We start from the raw sequence: 20134 nt of genomic DNA, 5'->3' as shown, positions 1-20134 counted from the left end.
GGTTTTCAATGTGGATAAGAAAGAGCATGGATTTATAATATTTATATTTTTCATTAAATTACTAGACCTATTCAAGTACAAGTTGCTATGGTATAGAAAACTTTGTATGTGACTCCAAAAAAAGTTAAAATAATAATGTAATAGGTTATCAATAATCATACAGTAAACAATAAGTCTTTCATTGTCCTCTGTCAGAGGAAGTAGCTTTTTCCAAGTCTTCCAGGAAAAAGGCACTAGGCTGTCCTAAACATCGATTCTTAGAGTCTAAGAGCATAACAAAATAGTTTTAAACTCCTCTGCCATAATACTTTGTGAATATGTGTTTGCAAAGATATAATTTTCATATTAGGTCCTGCTTTAGATATAGCTAAAATTTTTGGCATGTTATCTTATGTTGTCATTCTCTTTAGAATAGTTTCTAAGTATTACTATGATTTCAATCAATCAGTTTATCAACAAAGGTTGAAGTAAGAAATACTCTAAAATGTTCCCAGTCCCTTCCCATAAAATTGTCTTTGAAATGAGGATGACACATGCCTGGTAAAAGAGAGACTAAAGAGTGAATAAATCGCTCATATTCATTTGTTTTTACCCTTGAAGTTAATGTGTAAAAAGTTAATACGGAGTGCTATCATCAAACCAGAATTTAAGTGATTTACTTATTGCTTCCTTTGTATTCTTTAAAATGAGAATAATAATGTATGTCATCTATCTTGCAAAGTTATTATGAAGATTAATGATAGAGTATTTCCAAAATACTATGTATCACTCCTGTGAAAACTAATGGGGTATGATGGATTTGGTTTCGCCTATTTTAAAAATCATTATTGTTGAGCTTGATTCTCTTTCATAACAAGCATAGAAGAGAGAATGTACAACAGACCTTTTTGAATCCATTTTGCCTCTCCCATGTGATAGTTATTTTGACTATAGAAAGTTAATTCTTAGCAAAAATGACCTCTTTATATCCCAAGAATGGGCCTATAAGCATGGATAATATTTTTCTACCAAAGTGCTGGTCAAAATCTCTTTTAGATTACAACTCTGGCTTGATTTATTTCCTCATTTATATCAAAAATCCTATACCCCCTTATTGGCATGTGAGAAGAAGAACAAAGTGAAGAATATAATAAGTTAATGTGGTATAGTACATATGCTATAGGAATTGGGAGTTGATTAAAAATTAGTTTGGTAGAGTCTAGGGCTCTTAACTCCTCAATATGTCACTTTTTAAAACCAAACGATTTCCTAGATTTTGAGGTTTAATGTCCCATTCCCACTTAGTTCTGGCTGGAAAGTTTGAAAAGAGGCAAACAGAAGATAGACCATTAGGTACTTCCATCTTAAACAAATGTCCTTTTTTATGAACATGGTTTAGATAAATAAACAGCAAGCAGTATATTAAAACTTAAATTCTTTGAAGTTTCAAATGAACTTTGGATTTCTAATTTGATGATTTTATAATGCATTTATTAATAGGATCAAACCCACAAGGTTTGAGCTGTTTTTCACCACATGAACCAGTTTTTTTTGGAAAATAAGATTTAGGAGTCTCTAATAAATTGTACTGAGTCTGATTATTGGCAGGTTTTAGCCAAATTAAGAATTTCTGCAAATGACTTGGAATTGGAGAAGTGAATCTATCAAAGACGACCCCTTCTTCAGAGGTGCCTGAAGAACAAGATCTATTCTAGATTGTTCAAGAGAAGATTCAAGGACTGGATGACTACATGGGATATCTGGCAACCAAGATGAAATGTGTTGATTAAATAGACATGGAGAGTGGCTAACTAAGCTACAAGGAGACTTGATGTTAGTTAATAATGATTATTAACTAATGATGATCATCATTGTAATTGGCTTTTTGTTTAATAGTATCTGTGTTTGCTGAGTTTTCTTGGTCACCTTTTGAGAAATGCAAATCTCCTCTCTAAAATTAGTCTATGTTTTAAAATATTTTTTACTACGGTTTGTGTTATTATTAATCAGTCTTGTTTGTACAATAACCAGGCAGTAGAAAGACAAATCTACATAAAATCCAACTTCATAATAAGCATAGAGGTTATAGCAGAAACACCTCCTTCAGATGAGGAGAATCCCTCTTCTCGATTCACTTGGCTATAACAAAACAGTCTGTGAGCCACCATTGGTAAATGGGTAATTATTACCCTCTGTCTTTTAATTCTGCTTAGATTTTTGCATTAGTTACAGTGCTAAAACCTATTCTAAAGTTGTACCAGAAAATTGATGTTGTTATATTCTGTTAATAATGATCACGTTAATAATGTAGAATTATCCTATAGATAAATGATCTATGAGATATGAGTCTCATTGACTAGAGAAGAACTGAAATAATCAGATTGCCATTTTCAATTGCTCTTATTTATAATTAATTAATCTTGTCCTGTAACTGCCTAAGTCATGGTTCTTTGTTTTGGAATTTAGTTCAGAAATTTAACTGTCCTGTAATGAATTAAGCTTAGAAATCCAATTTTGTTAATCACTGTGCTATTGTTATATTAAGGAAATCTGTTACTCTTGAAAGAAGCAGGTGAACACCTGGTCTAGTATCTTTATACTAACAAGTTAACTTTCATGGATGTCTAGTTTGTTACCTAAGAAGTCTGGTTATCTATCTATATCCTCACAGATGCAGCTGGACTTGAGCAATGAACATTCTTAGTCATAGGAGCAAAGGAGGCTGTTGTTTTATTTATATATATATATATATATATATATATATATATATATATATATATTTCCATTTATGATTTCGTCCTTCCTATTTTCTGTACTTTCCAAAACTATAAGAGAGAATTATCCCCCTTATTTGGGATTTTAATTTTGCTTAATGAAGACTTTTTTTTCCTTCTTTCCTATATTATATTTTTCTCCCAGTTTTTCCTCACATTAAGATTGTACTTGCCTCTGCATCTTCTACCTATTTCTCCTAGTTAGTTCTTTCATTTAGGACCAAAAAGAACAAATTTGATCCTTTAATCAGGCAATAGCAATTTAAATCTTTTGAACATAGCTATCATTTGTACCCTAAAGTTATCTCTTTTTTCAGGCTCATTCTGAATAATTCAAGGTATCCTGACCAAATGCTCAATGAAATGACATAAACATGAAGGTGAAATGGGAATTCACTGTATTATGGGGTCGGGGGAGGGGGGAAATTTGTATTAAAAGCCTGAATCTTCAAACATCATACCTAACTGCTACCCTAGGTACTTTACTTTCTGCTCAAAGGGTGCTATTTATGCTGAATTCTCTCTTTTATAAAAAGAAGACAACTGTCAGTATTAGTTACTGACATCGCATGGTGGTTACGAAAATGAATGATTTACTTATAACTGAAATAAAAAAGCATTGTAATATCAAGAAGCATGACCTTTACTTTCCATCAATGCCAAAAGCCCTTTCAGCTATTTGTTTGAGTCAATCATTTTATATTCTGCTATAGGACTTCAGTGTCTATATAATCTAAGAAGCTAAAAAATGTCACTGTCTTTTCTGTCCCCCAACACCATAAGAGAAGAAAAATGACTCAGTCATCTATGGAGGATAATAAAGATCCTGGCTAAAATTATGGTGTATTTTGATTTTTATACAGTTAGTATATTTCTGATAATTATTATTGGAAAACTTGGATGCTCTGCCCAGCTATCTTTTTATTTTGATCTGTTTTGTCTCAGCCAATTTGCGTTTTTGTACTTCACTCAAGTACATTTCTTTCCATGTAGTTGATTCCTCCTCCTCTTCTTTTTCTTCATCTTCCTCCTTCTCTTCCTTCTTCTGTTCTGTCCATATGGGGAGTCATACTCTTAGATGTGTGCTCTGTCCAAAGTATTTCACAATATATCACAGTATTTGGGGGATAGATATTTTCTTGCCACTCCTTTATTCTATCATTTTTAAAAATAGGGCAATTACCTCTTTTATCTCATGAAGTTTTTCATTTATGGTTTCTTGAAATGTAACTAAAAAAAACCAAGCTTTGATAAAGCCCAATGGGATTCAAATGGAGCTACTTGACTATTCCAAATCACTCTGGCTCTCACTGATTGGCCAATAATAGATCCCAGTCCAAGCTTCACTTGTTCATTGTTTTGGTTTTGATGACTCAGAGTGCTTGTAAAATAGCAATTATTTCTGTTTTCTCAACAAACTGTCTTTCCTCCCTGATTGCTATTGTTAAGACAAAAGGGGTAATCTTTTACTTAGTTTCTTATCTAACCTTTAACTATTGAATGGGTGTTGCCTCAAACAGAGATCTGGGAAAGATTTTAGCTTAAACAAGCCAAATTTTCTCACTGTATCTAGTAATTCTGACCTATGTCTTAACCCTGAATTCTAATAATTGGAGGAGAGAGTGAAGCTACTGACTTTTTGCAGCTCTGCCTCATTTAAATCTAATTCACTTTTAAGTCACAACATCACTTTGCTGATGTTGCTGGTCCTTTTTTGAGAACAAAGGACAAACAACAAAACCATGTAGATATAAACTTGATGTTGAAGGTATGTGAAGTAAAAAAAAAAAAAAAAAAAAAAAAGTCCTAGAAGAGTCAACTTCCATTTTCTCTGTTAATTCATCATCTCACTGCTGTTTTTCTCTTTAGCCTATGTCTTCTGATTTGTTCGCTTGTCTTTTCAACTTTGGTGAGTTTCCGCTGACTGGAGAATGATTTATCAGTGAGGGAGTCTTTACAATCTTAGAGCATCATAGGATATGTATTTTGGGTCAGGTTTCTATTGTTAATTTCTGCCCTTTTTTGAAGATATTTAAGTAGAAATTAGATTGTAAACCACTGGATATTTGATAGCATTTAACAGTAGGGATGCCTTTAATATATGATTTGGACTTAATGGCTGCCCTAGGTAACTCTCTGAAAAGATAAATTGCTAAGTAGTTAGTTACTAATTTGCATTGGTAGAAATACTATTTATCCTCCCCCATATATCTAAACAAATTAAATCATAGGACTGATCAAAAAACAGAAATAGGAATAATAACACCTTCATTACTGAGTTGAGTGATAAAGTATTCACAAAACACAGTACAAGTGTAAACTTTTTTACAATACTCATTTTAATTCAGAGACTGTAATATGAGGGAAGGGAGATGTTTGGAGATTGGCAGAGCCTTTTTGTACCCCTCATCTCATACCACTTCCATGGCTGACTATTCTGTCAAAGAATAAGTTCCATCATAGTCATAAATACGGTTCTAAGAAAGGCTAACTGTGTTCAATCATCCTGGGAAAAATAAATCATGCCAAGGCTGGAGGAAATGCAATTCTTTTTGATAGATTCATTTGCTAACTGGTCACAATGTGCTATTCCTACTTTTCTGTGATCAAAGTACAGTGTTGAAGCCTGAGGAGTGGCTGACATAGTTATTTCTAGAGACTGTGTAGGAGAATATAAAGAATATATGCTCCTATTTAGTTTTATATTCACTTGTGCTTAAGAACTGGTATTCTGTGACTTCTGCTTTTTTAGTACATTGTGAAGGACTACTGTCCATTGAAATCAGATACATTCTTTTATCTTCATTCTTAACTTACACACAAAAGGGCAAAACTTGGATTTATATGCAGATGGATGGGGTTTGTAGTCTAGCACTGCTTCTCACTAGTAAGGTAGTCTTAGAGATGCCATTGCTATTTTCAGTGATGAGTGTTCTCATATATAAAATGAAGGGGCTGGGATAGGAGATATGTAAAATTTGCTTGCATCATAAAATTCTATAATTTTATTAAAATAAAGATGTAAAAACCCTTATATTTATACATAACTAGGCAGTTTACAAAATATTTTTTCCTTCTGTGGCTCAGATAGAGGCAGACCACAGACCATTATCCGTTTTACAAAGGATGAAGAAAAAAAAAAAAAGATTTCAAGAGATAAGTTCAGAAAAATAGAATCTAAACCCTAAAATTCTTAGTATTCTTGTTATACCATGTGCCTTTCAGATGATGCTTCACATGAAGATGGATCTGAAGTTATAGGACAAAAGAATAATGCTAATAATGGCCATTAAGAACCAAATTACTTTTTCACTTGTCATTCATAAAACCTTGGCTCAGTTAAAAAAAAAAAGACTGATTATGTAAAAAGGAAGGAAGGAATATATATCTTGCTTAAGATTTTATCTAAAACCTTTTCTAAGAGGATAATATGAATTAATATATGCCCAGATCATCTAAGATAGAGATACTCAGGGGACCTGTCTCTGGGAGATAACAATCTATGGTAGCAATCTATTTCCATTGGCTGCTTAAAGTTGTTTGTGTCTTTAAATCTTCCCAAAGGGGGACATAGTCACTGACTTTCAGGTAGTATCCAGGAGCAATGGCTCCATTGACTCTTTGCAGAGGTTCTATGCAATGACCTGCATAGAGTAAGAAATAGCTGTATCTATCCCCTCTTTAGACCCTGTGGTCCTAAGAAACAAATACGGGATTTCTGTCTATTTCATTAGTCCTTTTCAGTACTACATGATGGGACTGGAGTCCTAGACTTCTGAACTTGAGCCATAAGAACTTTGGGAACCTAGGATTCTATTGGAAATGATAAAATAAAACCCCTGTGAAATTCTAAAATGAAACAAACCCCAGGTTTCTCAGAGAGGTCTGGAATGAATCAGAATCTGATCACTGTTAAAAAAGATTATGACAATGTTGCCTCAGAAGAAGCTTGTAATCAGGACCAGAGAGACAAAGTTCTTAGCTCCTCAAAGGGGAGTGGGAAAAAGAATGGCATATTTATACATATATGAGGCAAGGGAGAAACAATAATTTGGGAAGCCTGCAAACACAACAAATCAGAAAACAGGCTCTTTGTTGCTTTTTCGGAGCTTGTCAAGACTGGTTTTAGGAGTTGCAGACATCTTTAAGTTCAGCTAAAGTTTACTCACAAAGGATCATTGGCATGTCAAACAGCCCTGGGCTTCAGAAGTTCTTCTGATTGGCTAGTTTTTGTACTACTCCATTGTCTTGTTCTGTTGTGAAAAAGGGAAACTCTAACATATTTAATCAGTTAGCATAGGTATTACAGAACACATATTCACAAAACCAATCCAATAATAAAGTCCTGAGAAGCCAAAGTGCTGTAAGGCAACCTCAGAGAAGTTTGGGATTAAATTTGGTGGGATTAATTCTATGTAGGAATTTAGCTAAAATGTGATTTTAATTCTTTTCATTTCCAAAGACATTTATGTGACACAGAAAGGATTATGCCCCTCTCTCCAAGGGAGAAGGGAAATTATTATGGCCAGGTTTTATATTGTTGGGGGATGGAAGGGAAGTACCTAATAATGTTATATCTTTGAGGAAAACATTCCTTTATAATAGCCAAGAGATTGTTAAGAGATTAAACAGAAGTGGGGTACTAGGACTGCTAAAATTGGCAATAACACAATCAGTGATGGGTTTGAGCCAATGGTAGAGAAGAAATGGTAAAGAAAAATTCCCTAATTGTACTGAAGATCTCTTAGAAACAAGTGAAATAGAATGTATCTACTTAATCCTCAGGCAGTGAATGAAGGCTTAAAATTTGGGAATTTATCATTTTCTCTTTTAAGGTTTTAATTCTCCTTTCAATTCTTTCCTCCAGACCTTTCTATTTTTTATATCTTGTTCAATTTCTCCTACATATTCATGTAATCCTAGTGGAAAATCAATTTTTTCCTCTTTGAATCTACTTAAAATTTTTAAAAGTAATTACTCTTCATTTGGGACAATATGTAGCTTGGCAATAATTTTTAAATCTGGTTGATGTCTTCTTTGGCTAATTCATCTATTCAGCTTTGTTTCTTAATTGGAGCTTGGGTGTGATGTCTGGCTTTTCTTGGTGTTATGCCAAGTTCTCTGATTTTCTGTACTGACATCCTCTTCCTGGAGCTAAATAACCAATATTTTTGAGTTTCAGAAATTTGTACTGTCAGGGCCTTTTATGGCCTTTCAGGATAAAGTAGTATATGCCTTGGAAGGTGAACACTATCGTATACTGATTTCTGCCTCTCCCTCACAGGATCTTGCTATTTACTTTAGTATTCATGAACCTTATGATAAAGTCTATGTCATGTTAGCACTTTCTCAGGGTAATTCTCCACTCTTACTGCTACTTGACAGAATCCTATAGGTTACAAGTGTCTGCAAATCTCTAGTCATGGCTGGAGACTGCTTTTGTTGTTTATTTTAGCTAGAACTAGATGTTTTGATGCCTTCTTTTCATATTACCCTGGTCTACTGGCTAAAGTTGTGGGGCATAAGTCAATGTTGTTCTTCATTGGATTTATTGATTATTATTCAATCTGGTAAAACATTCAGAGTTTTCTTATGTAGGTAGGGGTAACTAAACAGTCTATATCCATTTAGGTGTCTTCTTTTGGCCAGAAGTCATTTATGCCTGCTACATAAAAGCTAAACTTCTACCCTTTTTCTTTGAATAATACCTACTTTCAAAAACCACATGATTAGAAAGAACAATCAAAGCAATGAAATATTTGGACATGGTACAAAATACAGCACTCAAATTATAGATAACTAAAGGGTGGGGAAAGCAGCTCACTGTAGTTTCATCTGGCAAATGTTAGGTATTCTGAGTCAATCTGGTGTCAGGAAAATACACACACACACACACACACACACACACACACACACACACACAAAGAATTGACAAATTGCTGTCACAAAATGAAATTACATCAAAATTATTGCTTGCCCCAAACTATTCATATACTTCTATAAGCTGTTTGAAGACAGAAACTATTTCATTTTTCTCCTTGAATACTTCTTACCTAACACAATACCTAGAACACAACAGGCAGTTAATAGGTATTTATTGATTAATTGATTAAATAGGAAAATATATATGATATATCTAATATGTATACACACATATACACATATTATACATATATATATCCATGCATACAATATACACATATATCTATATGTATGTTTTGAAGGAATCTCAGAAATCAGTCAGTCCAATCCCCTCATTTTTCAGATGAGAAAAGTGAATTATCTAAGATCACACTTTTATTAAACAATCAATGGTAGGATATGAAATTAGGTCATTTGCCTCCAGAGCTAGTATTCTTTCTATTACACCATTCCCCCATCCCCACTATGCATACTTTGGGATTTATGGAACCGAGAGTGATAATACTTTTCCATATGTATGGGGAAAAGAACCCTGAATTTGGAAGCAAGGAAGCTGAGTTAAAATCCTAGCTCTGATCCTTTTTTTTTCTGGGTCACTATGGCCAACCTCTTTGGTACAAATAGGAAAATTGTACTTCCCTTTTGCTACATTCCTCCCAGGTTTGTTTTGGGGAAAGGATATTGTGATTATTTTAAAGCCCTAGGTAAATATTAACTACTATTGCTATGAACTGTTATTATTATATATAGTATCTCATTTGAACCTCAAAAAGACTCTTAGAACCAGGACAGTTATTATTTTCCCCATTTTATATATAACATAAGAATGTTAAGTAATTTTTTTAAGGTTGCGTGGCTTTCATGACAGTGACAGAGCTGTAACTTGATTCTTCTAAGACTTCATCTCACTCATTTTTCTGTGTACGAGTTATTTCACATTTTAGTGGGGTGGGGAACAGGGAAGTGATGACAGATATATGGGCATGAAAATATTTCCAAACATTTTTTTTTAATTTATAAGGACATAACTTCAAAGCATGCCTAAAGAGAAGCCATCAGTATTGCTGTTAGCTAATTGCTTTCCCCATAGAGGTTTTACAAATTCTTCCTCCTTTTAGGTTGCAGTTCTGCATCCAACTTCAGGCTCATTAGGGCTCTTTTATCAATTCTCATTGCCTCATAGTGCTTTAAGGAGTCATTAATGGCTGATGATACTAGGAAATCCAGTCTGTTCTAATTTCCTCTTTAAATAACCAAATACAGGACATTATCTAAGATATAATCTTGGGAATGTACAGTGCAGCAATAAAAAAGGATATATTTATCAGTAGAGATATCCCATTGCAATATTATATGGAGATGAATTAGTAAACTAAATATAATCACTGCCTGAGAACTGAATTCTATGCCCCATGGGCTGCCCAAAATATTGCTACCGAATTTTAATGCAAAGTAATGACTGTTTCAAAAATTCCTAAGACATAACTGAATAAACTACTCTGTGTTCAGCCAGCTGTAGCCTGAGCCCTTGAAAACCTCTTTAACTGGCCAGCAACCCATGTTAATCAATTTATGATTTGTACTGGACTTATAATTGATTTTTATTTGAAATAATAAATATAAAATATTCTCCATAAAAAGGTATCGTTCCTCCTAGCTGTGTCATAATGCACTATTCTTTTGACAACCCAGAGCTCCACTTCAGGTTCCTAAATGGAACTGCTTGGTGCTGGTAGCTGACAGGCTGCAGAATTGGATTTGTAATTGGCATTCCAACACAGAACCAAAGATGCATACAGACAAATGGAAATACCTTTGCACTCTGGATGAAAGCATTTAAATACTGCCTAGATTGGAGCTGTCTTTCTAGAATGATGCATTTTTATTGTTTATGCAATATTGGTGGCATTCTTTCTCGCCCCCCCTTTCCCTTTTAACAAACACCTCACTTCTCTTTAAGCAGAAATAAGAAGTTGGAGTGGAGATAGAGTAAAGTTCAAATAGCATTTTGTTATTTTTTTCTAGACTTTTTACTACCTGTTTTTCTAAGTTCGAAACATCACATGTCAACAATTCAACTACACATGCTGTGACTGAGCTCCTGGTGACATTACATAATCAAATGGAACTGGGGCAGAGTGTGGAAAAAGGAATTTGAAGTAGAAATCAAATAATGACAAATCTCAAATGTCACCAAAGAAAAATAGGGTAGAAAAACAAGGAAAGGGAGGAAAGGGTTCATTAGCAATTAAAATAGGTAAAGAGTCTTTCTTATGGGACGTGAGAAGTCTATTTACAGTTTCTCTTGTGAGTTACCAAACACAGTTATTGTACAAGAGAAAGTAACTGCTAAGAGAGTCAGAGACAGCACATATAGGCTCAGATGTCTAAATATCATTGTGCCACGTATAGAGAGCAACATAGTAAGATTGAGACTGTAGAATTTAGAGCTGGAAAAGTAATTTTAGGAGGCAGCTACACGGCTCAGTGGATGGAACACCAGCCCTGGAATTGGAAGGACTTGAGTTCAAATCCAGCTTTAGACACCAAATACTAGTTGTGTGACCTTGGGCAAGTCACTTAACTTCCATGGCCTAGCAAAAACCAAACAAAAAAGGAGAGTACTTTAGAGATAATCCAATGCAACTTCTCATTATAAGATTTAGGGAATTGAGCCTTTTAGAGAGGTTATATAACTTGTCAATAAAAGTAAAGGTAGCATATAGCTCAGCTGAGATTTGAATTTAAATGTCCTTTCCAATTGATAAATGGTTAAAGAATATGAATAGGCAATTTTCAAATGAAGAAATTAAAACCATCTCTAGTCACATGAAAAGGTGCTCTAAATATATTGATCTATTGATCAGAGAAATGCAAATTAAGACAACTCTGAGGTACCACTATACACCTCTCAGATTGGCTAAAATGACAGGAAAAGATAATGATGAATGTTGGAAGGGATGTGGGAAAACTGGGATACCAAAACATTGTTAGTAGAACTATGAACTGATTTAACCTTCTGGAAAGCAATTTGGAACCTAAAGAGATCTTAAAGGAGGTAAAGGGACCCACATGCACAAAAATGTTTGTGTCAAGAAACTGGAAACTGAGTGAATGCCTATCAGTTCGAGAATGGATGAATGATTTATGTATGGTATATGAATGTTATGGAGCATTACTGTTCTGTAAGAAATGATCAGGAGGATGATTTTAGAGAGGCTTGGTGAGACTTACATGAACTGATGTTAAGTGAAATGAGCAGAAGCAGGAGATGATTGTATATGGCAACAGCAAGATGACATGATGAACAATTCTGATGGACATGGCTGTCATCAACAATGAGATGATTCAAACTACTTCCAATGGTCTTGTGATGAAGAAAGCCATCTGTACCCAGAGAGGGGATAGTGGGAACTGAATGTGGACCATAACATAGTATTTTCACTCTTTTTGTTGTTGTTTGCTTGCATTTTGTTTTCTTTCTCATTTTTTTCCCTTTTGGATCTGTTTTTTTTTTCTTGTGCAGTATGATATTTATGGAAATATGTATAGTGGAGTTGCAGGGAACATATAATGGATTACTTTAACATATAATGGATCACTTGCCTACTGGGGGATGGGGAGAAGGGAGGGAAAAAATTATAACATGGGATTTTGTAGGGCTAAGTGTCAAAAATTATCCATATGCATATTTTGAAAATAAAAAGCTATAATTAAAAAAATAAACTTAAATAGAAAAAAAGAATTTAAATGTCCTTATTCCACATTTATTTCTTTTTCCTTCTATTTATATACTGCCTATAAAATTCTTATTAATTCTTATTTTTAAATCAGGAAACTGAGGCTAAGTGTAGTCAAAGTATGTGACTTACCCATTTGAGTATCAGAGGCAGGCTCTGAAGGTCTCCTGACAAATTTAGGATACTTTCCATTCTATAATGATATATTTCAAATCCTACCAACCCCAAAGTGGTTGTTCATGACTCACTATAAATGTAACAATAAAATAGCTTATAAACGGATTATGCATCAGTTACCAAATGGTCAACATGGAATGAACCCAATTCCCTCTGCTTAGTAACAGAACCAGTAAAACTTATAAGAATAACTGGTGTATAACCACAGATTATCCACAGTTTTTTTTTTAGTGGTTATACACCAGTTATTCTTATAACTTTTACTGGTTCTGTTACTAAGCAGAGGGAATTAGGTTCAATCCATGTTGACCATCTGGTAAACCCTGGAAACTGCTTCAACAGATAACAAACATCAAGAAGCCTTCAATTTGAAAATTTTTTCACTTGTGACCTATTTTCACTGTAGAAATGTATATGAATATAAAATACGCATATAAATCAAACATTTATAATAATAAATCATAATTTCATGATTCCAACATTTAGTGAGGGTTCCATATGGAATTTTAAACCATAGTTAAAAAATTGATTTTCAGAAGAGAATGAGGCAAAACTTTGTAGAGGGAATATCTGCCAGGTAAAATGGCTTCCACCTCTTCTCTGTTTTCAAAGGAAATAGTTTAGTCCACTGAGCACAAGTTCACTGGGAACTGCAGTACTTTCTCAGATCATATCTTGCACTTCCTGCCCTCACAGATCTCATCAAGGCAAGCAATCCTTGAGAAGATATGACTTGTTAAGTGCCATGTGCTAAACCCTTGCTTCCTCAGCTATACATAAACCATTGTCACTGTCAAATAGTTCAGTGTTGGAACTGATAATTTCCAATAATGGAGATACATTACTATTTCTCTTCCATTGCATTCTAAGGACCACAAGGCTTTAATATTTGACTGAAATTATATATATGTTGTCTCCTCTTATTAGATTATAAGATCTGGGAGAATCAGGACAAAATTGTCTATTTGCATTCATAGGGTTTCAAAGAATGCTTTGCACATAGTAAGCTCTTAGTAAATGCATTTTCATTCATTACTTTAGGCTTGGATAAGTTTCATCTGCATATGAATGGGATAAGAATATGACTGAGCAGGTGATGGAGAAAATGACCTTGCTGGACCTCTCCTTCCTATCTCCTTCCAGGGCTAGCTTGTATATGTGATTTCTTTCTCTGTTACTAGTCTCTATGAGAAAACAAGTTGGAAAAATCTTGGGAATTGACTACCTAGAAGCTGCCTAGAATTTTTTAGACAACATAACAATTATGTCATTCATATGCCTAGCCATTCAATGTGAACATTAGTAACTATTTACTATAAACTAGACTGGATTAGGAAGAAAAGTGCAAAATGACAATGTAAAGTCACTAGCCATTTAGGAGGACAATGTTCTTTATTTTAAAGAAATTGGCACATAGGCTTAAAAATCTGCTAGAGAAAAAGGAAGCTAGGTTGTACAAAAATAAATAAATAAAAATAAAAATAAAGCTTGTGCTAGTCCTAGGGCAAAGTTATTTATTATCTGTCTTTTGTGAAGAAGCTGGAATATGCCTATGCAAAAGCTTTAAGCTAAGAAATCTTGGCAGGATCTGCTTTTTCCTGAGGAAGAAATAACCAAAAATTTCAGCTGAGCTGGAAGCTGGAAGCAGAGGATACTATAGTTAAGACATAGTCCATATGAAGCATATCTTTGGAGGAGGATCTTGCTGGTTTCTGAAGTGGATCTGTATTCAACAGACTTAAAATAAGTAGAGAGCATGTGAGTAGGTCTACTTAGCTGATATATAAAGTTGATGCCTCTAGGAGGAGCATGATGGGAATCATTAGAAAATATTGGTGGTCCAAATATGTTAAAAACAAGAATTGCTTCTCTACCTAGTGCCTGTGCCCTAAATTATCCTGACATTCGTATTTTCCCTCATGTCTTTTCTCTTGCTACTGACATTCTGCCTATTTGTGTGAATTTATGACAAGTTTATAGGCATAAACCTTTAGTTACTACTTTCTTTTACTATATAATTTAATTAATTGCCTTTATTTTGAATTTATTGTTAAAGATAAATACATCAGTGAGGGCTTGTAAGCTAAAGTTTTAGTGGTACCTTGGTTCTGGAGTAATTATTCACTGGGGAACCTGCTCTGTAAATTAAAAGGTGGTTCCCCAAATGATATCTTTGATAGTACAATGATAAAATGTGGTTAAAATTCATCTGACTATGTGAGGAACTAGTATGTCTTTGTGGAACATTTTGCAGATTAATAATGCCTTTTTGGATGATGGAGAAATATTTCTGTCACTATTGATATTGATCATTGTCTGAAGGTGTGTGGAGATTGGGAATGAACAATGCTTATGAGGATATATATGGGTAGAGAAGAAATCTCATGCCAGGCTACCATGATAAAACAGGGAGAAAAAAAAAAGAGGCATTGAGAGAGATACTTGAGGATGAGGTTGATGGTATCATAGTCATTACCTCAATCATAATTTTGCTATACATTATTTAGTTAAATCTATAAATGAATATATATAGATAGACAGTTATATTCTTTGACAGAATAAATAGTTTCCAGGGCCTTGGGCTGTGGATGACATCATTAATCTGGTGAAATACTGACATTTAAATGATTGGCTGAGTGAGTGAAAATGTAAAGAGCAAGGCAATAGCACATATTTTCTACATAGAAAAGGAAAGGAATATGTTCATTTTCAAAAGCAACACCATATAAAAAAGAAATGGGAATATCTGGCCTTGCAATATTTTGTTTTCCATTAAGAAAGAATGTTTAAGAAAAATATTAGTTAGATATATGAATTCCCCAAATGAGCTTCATACTAACTCAAAAGATACAAAAATTCAAAAGGACATTTGATACTTTTGCCCAATGCTCAGTGACTATTGAAGTTTTCTGATGCTAATCTTACCCCACGATCTTAAAAGTGACATCCATTTAATTGATGATGTAGATAACTGCATATATTTACATTTTCATTTATTTATCTATGGTCAATTTTGCAGAATGATAATTTTTGTCTCTAATTTTCAACACAAAATACACAGAGAGTACATTGACCCTATATGGAAAAAGACTAAAGAGAAATGTTTTCATTATATTTTTAAAAAATGAAACACAAGATGAAAGATAGCTGTAAAATTACAAAATAATGGCTTTGGATAAATAAAGACAAAAGTTACAGAAACTTAGGAGGCATGTGTCACATTTTACAACTACCGATGAAAATAAATTGTTGATGTTTATCTCAAGGTGAGTACTTGGATGTTTTCAAATATATAGTTTTCTCCATTATAAATTAATACTTACATCATCCAAAAATATATAGTTAGTTTAAAAATAGAGAAAGTGAATAATTTACTACTATGCTTAGATATTCTCCATCTTTCATTCAGATTAAATAGTTTTGGTTAAAAAAAAAAAAAGCTGGTTATAATACTTAAGCCATAAAATGTTAGTGAGATTATAAAAAGAGGAAGGTGGTTAGAAAAATCTCATAGTGATATGGTTTTGAATCATTTTATGTTAATGTTAATACCTCTATTGTATTTATATATCACCCTTTGAAACGGAGATGGTAATTTATGCAAATATGTTTTCTCTCACAGTAAACACTGCTTTCTTATTACATCTTATTACATTCTCTTACATTGAAAGTATTGCTCATTTTAAAGAAATTTCCTTTATTTGTGATTTTAGTGTCTCTTGTTGTCTGCCAATGTCTACATAATGTCAAACAAACATTTTAGAAAAGAATAAACCCTTGAATACCAATGTGTAATAGCTTGTAAATGATGCAATCACTAACCCTAAGTTTGTGGCGGACTTTTAAGTATCAGTGACAGAACAGGAAGAGATAAATGGAACTGGGTTATCTTTTCAAGCACAAAATGACAAAGGAATACTAGTGAACATTGGTCAGAGAGGTTAGCACAGAATGGAATAAAAAAAAGTTGTTAATTTTCTCTATCAGCCTAATAACAAGTATTGATAACTTGTTTCCCTCCTTTCCAGTTTCATTTTTTCTGCAGAGTGTAGAAAAGCAATTCTGACAACATGAAATATTAAGCTATTAAAAATTAGTCTTGTATAGATAAACTATAAACAAGAAATATCAAATGTAAATGTTGATGTATTGTTGACCCTGGAGAATTGTGCTTAGATACTAAACATTCTAATATGCTTAATTTTATGACTTGTTTCAAGGAAAAGCATAGATGAACTTCTGAAAACTCTTTTCTGGATTTATAATTTAAACAAAATTTGAAGGTTTTTAAAAACTATGATTAATATTGAATATATTACTTCTTCAAAGGAAGAGTATAATAGTTAAAATTTTTATTAAATAGCTGATAGGAAGTATCTATAAAATTGCTGATATTTACTTTTCTTACACTGACCCTTTTTTTAAAAAATAATTATAACTTTTTATTGACAGAACCCATGCCTGGGTAATTTTTTACAACATTATCCCTTGCACTCACTTCTGTTCCGACTTTCCCCCTCCCTCCCTCCACCCCCTCCCCCAGATGGCAAGAAGTCCTATACATGTTAAATATGTTACAGGATATCCTAGATACAATATATGTGTGCAGAACTGAATAGTTTTCTTGTTGCACAGGAAGAATTGGATTCAGAAGGTAAAAATAACCTGGAAAGAAAAACAAAAATGCAAACAGTTTGCATTTATTTCCCAGTGTTCTTTCTTTGGGTGTAGCTGCTTCTGTCCATCATTGATCAGTTGGAACTGAATTAGATTTTCTCTTTGTTGAAGAAATCCACTTCCATCAAAATACATCCTCATACAGTATCATTGTTGAGGTATGTAATGATCTCCTGGTTCTGCTCATTTCACTTAGCATCAGTTCATATAAGTCTCTCCAAGCCTCTCTGTATTTATCCTGCTGGTCATTTCTTACAGAACAATAACATTCCATAACATTCATATACCACAATTTACCCAAACATTCTCCAAATGATGGGCATCCATTCATTTTTCTAATTTCTAGCCACTACAAACAGGGCTGCCACAAATATTTTGGCACATTCAGGTCCCTTTCCCTTCTTTAGTATCTCTTTGGGGTATAAGCTTAGTAGTACCATTGCTGGATCAAAGGGTATGCACAGTCTGATAGCTTTTTGGACATAATTCCAAATTGCTCTCCAGAATAGTTGGATTCGTTCACAACTCCACCAACAATGCATCAGTGTCTCAGTTTTCCTGCATCCCTTCCAACAAATTATCATTATTTTTTCCTGTCATCTTAGCCAATCTGACAGGTGTGTAGTGGTATCTCAGGGTTGTCTTAATTTGCATTTCTTTGATTAATAGTAATTTGGAACGCTTTCATATGAGTGGAAATAGTTTCAATTTCATCATCTGAAAATTGTTCATATCCTTTGACCATTTATCAATTGGAGAATGGCTTGATTTCTTATAAATTAGAGTCAATTCTCTATATATTTTGGAAATGAGGCTTTTTTCAGAACCTTTAACTGTGAAGATGTTTTCACAGTTTGTTGCTTCCCTTCTAATCTTGTTTGCATTAGTTTTGTTTGTACAAAGGCTTTTTAATTTGATATAATCAAAATTTTCTATTTTATGATCAATAATGATCTCTAGTTCATCTTTGGTCACGAATTTCTTCCTCCTCCACAAGTGTGAGAGGTAAACTATGTTCCTCTAATTTATTTATAATCTCTTTCTTTATGTCTAAATCATGGACCCATTTTGATCTTATCTTGGTATACAGTGTTAAGTGTGCTCCATGCCTAATTTCTGCCATACTAATTTCCAGTTTTCCCAGCAGTTTTTTGTCAAATAATGAATTCTTATCCCAAAAGTTAGGATCTTTGGGTTTGTCAAACACTAGATTGCTATAGTTGACTATTTTGTCTTGTAAACCTAACCTATTCCACTGATCAAGTAATCTATTTCTTAACTAGTACCAAATGGTTTTGGTTACTGCTGCTTTATAAAATAGTTTTAGATTAGGTACAGCTAGGACACCTTCATTTGATTTTTTTTCATTAATTTCCTTGAGATTCTCAACCTTTTGTTCTTCCATATGAATTTTGTTGTTATTTTTTCTAGATCATTAAAATATTTTCTTGGGAGTCTGATTGGTATAGCACTAAATAAATAGATTAGTTTAGGGAGTATTGCCATCTTTATTATATTTGCTTGGCCTATCTAAGAGCACTTAGATATTTACTTTTCTTGTTATATTATCTCTCTAAAAATTGCATGTATGCAAAAGATGTTAAAATGATAACTTCTTTTTATATGAGCACTTCATAAGTGGGATAGAAAATCTCTGTATTTTATTTTTATACCCTTATATACATGTTTATACATGTATCTAACTAAAGATATGACTGCTTTTGCATGTATATATACATACATATGTATATAAACATGTGCATATATAACTGAAAGAATTTCTACATCCTTTCACATGGAAGTTAAAGGAAAACATATTTTTTCACACATTACTGCAATAATTGTGCAAGAGGTAGATGATTATTATTGGGTTAGGGTTGTTGTAAAAGAAAGTCTTCCAAAGAAGGGAGATCATATTATGTGGCCTTTAGGTTTCAGAGTATAAAAATTTGGATATATTACATACACTCAAATGACTTCTAGACTATTTAACATCTAAAGTGACTGTCAAATTAGATCTAAGCATGCCCAATTTGGCTTACTAAAATTTGATAACTAGCCAGCAAGATGTTGGACAGCAAGTGAAAGTCTTTTCTACTTGCCTTTATAACTTTGTGATTGTCATAGTTTTATCAATAGAAGAAGTAAAACATACTGAACAGTAGTGGAAGGGTCAATAGTGAAAGTTGGGCCTGTGGTTTCTTTAGTACAGGAGATATAGGTCAACAATATAGGCCAACACAGTTCCACAAATTTATAATCTTGAAGATCTACAGAATTCAGTGTTCAAGTGACTTGACCAGGATCATTCAGAATGTTTGAGAAGCAGTATTTGAATCTAACTTTTTCTGGATTCAAGGCCACTTCTCTATCAACTGAACCACACTGATGTTCAATGAAAGGATATAAATCTAAAAATGAGTTTTGCCATGATTATCCACCAAAGTCTACTACAGTGACAGAACATGGTAGAAAAAATGGAGTCAAAGCACCTGGATCCAAATCATGTAACCTTTAACTTATTGTCTCACTGGAACTTAATTTCCTCATTTTTAAAGGGTATTGTTATTTTTGTAGTGACAAAGAAGTATATGAATATAATGGAATATTATCATGCTATAAGAAATGCTTCTGCTCATTCAGAAAAATCTGGAAAGACTTACATGAACTGATGTTGAGTGAAGTGAGAAGAACCAGGAGAACATTGTGCGCAGTAACAGCAAGATTACGTGATGATCAACTGTGATGGATTTTGCTCTTCTCAACAATGCAGTGATTCAAGGCAATTCCAAAAGACTTGAGATGGAAAATAAGATCTGCATCCAGAGAGAAAACTATGGAGAATGAATGTAGATAGAAGCATAG

Source organism: Sarcophilus harrisii, chromosome 3 (genome assembly GCF_902635505.1).
Source record: "Sarcophilus harrisii chromosome 3, mSarHar1.11, whole genome shotgun sequence".
Taxonomy (NCBI): Eukaryota; Metazoa; Chordata; class Mammalia; order Dasyuromorphia; family Dasyuridae; genus Sarcophilus; species Sarcophilus harrisii.
The sequence above is the reverse complement of the archived record's forward strand: the minus strand, read 5'-3'. Positions refer to the sequence as shown.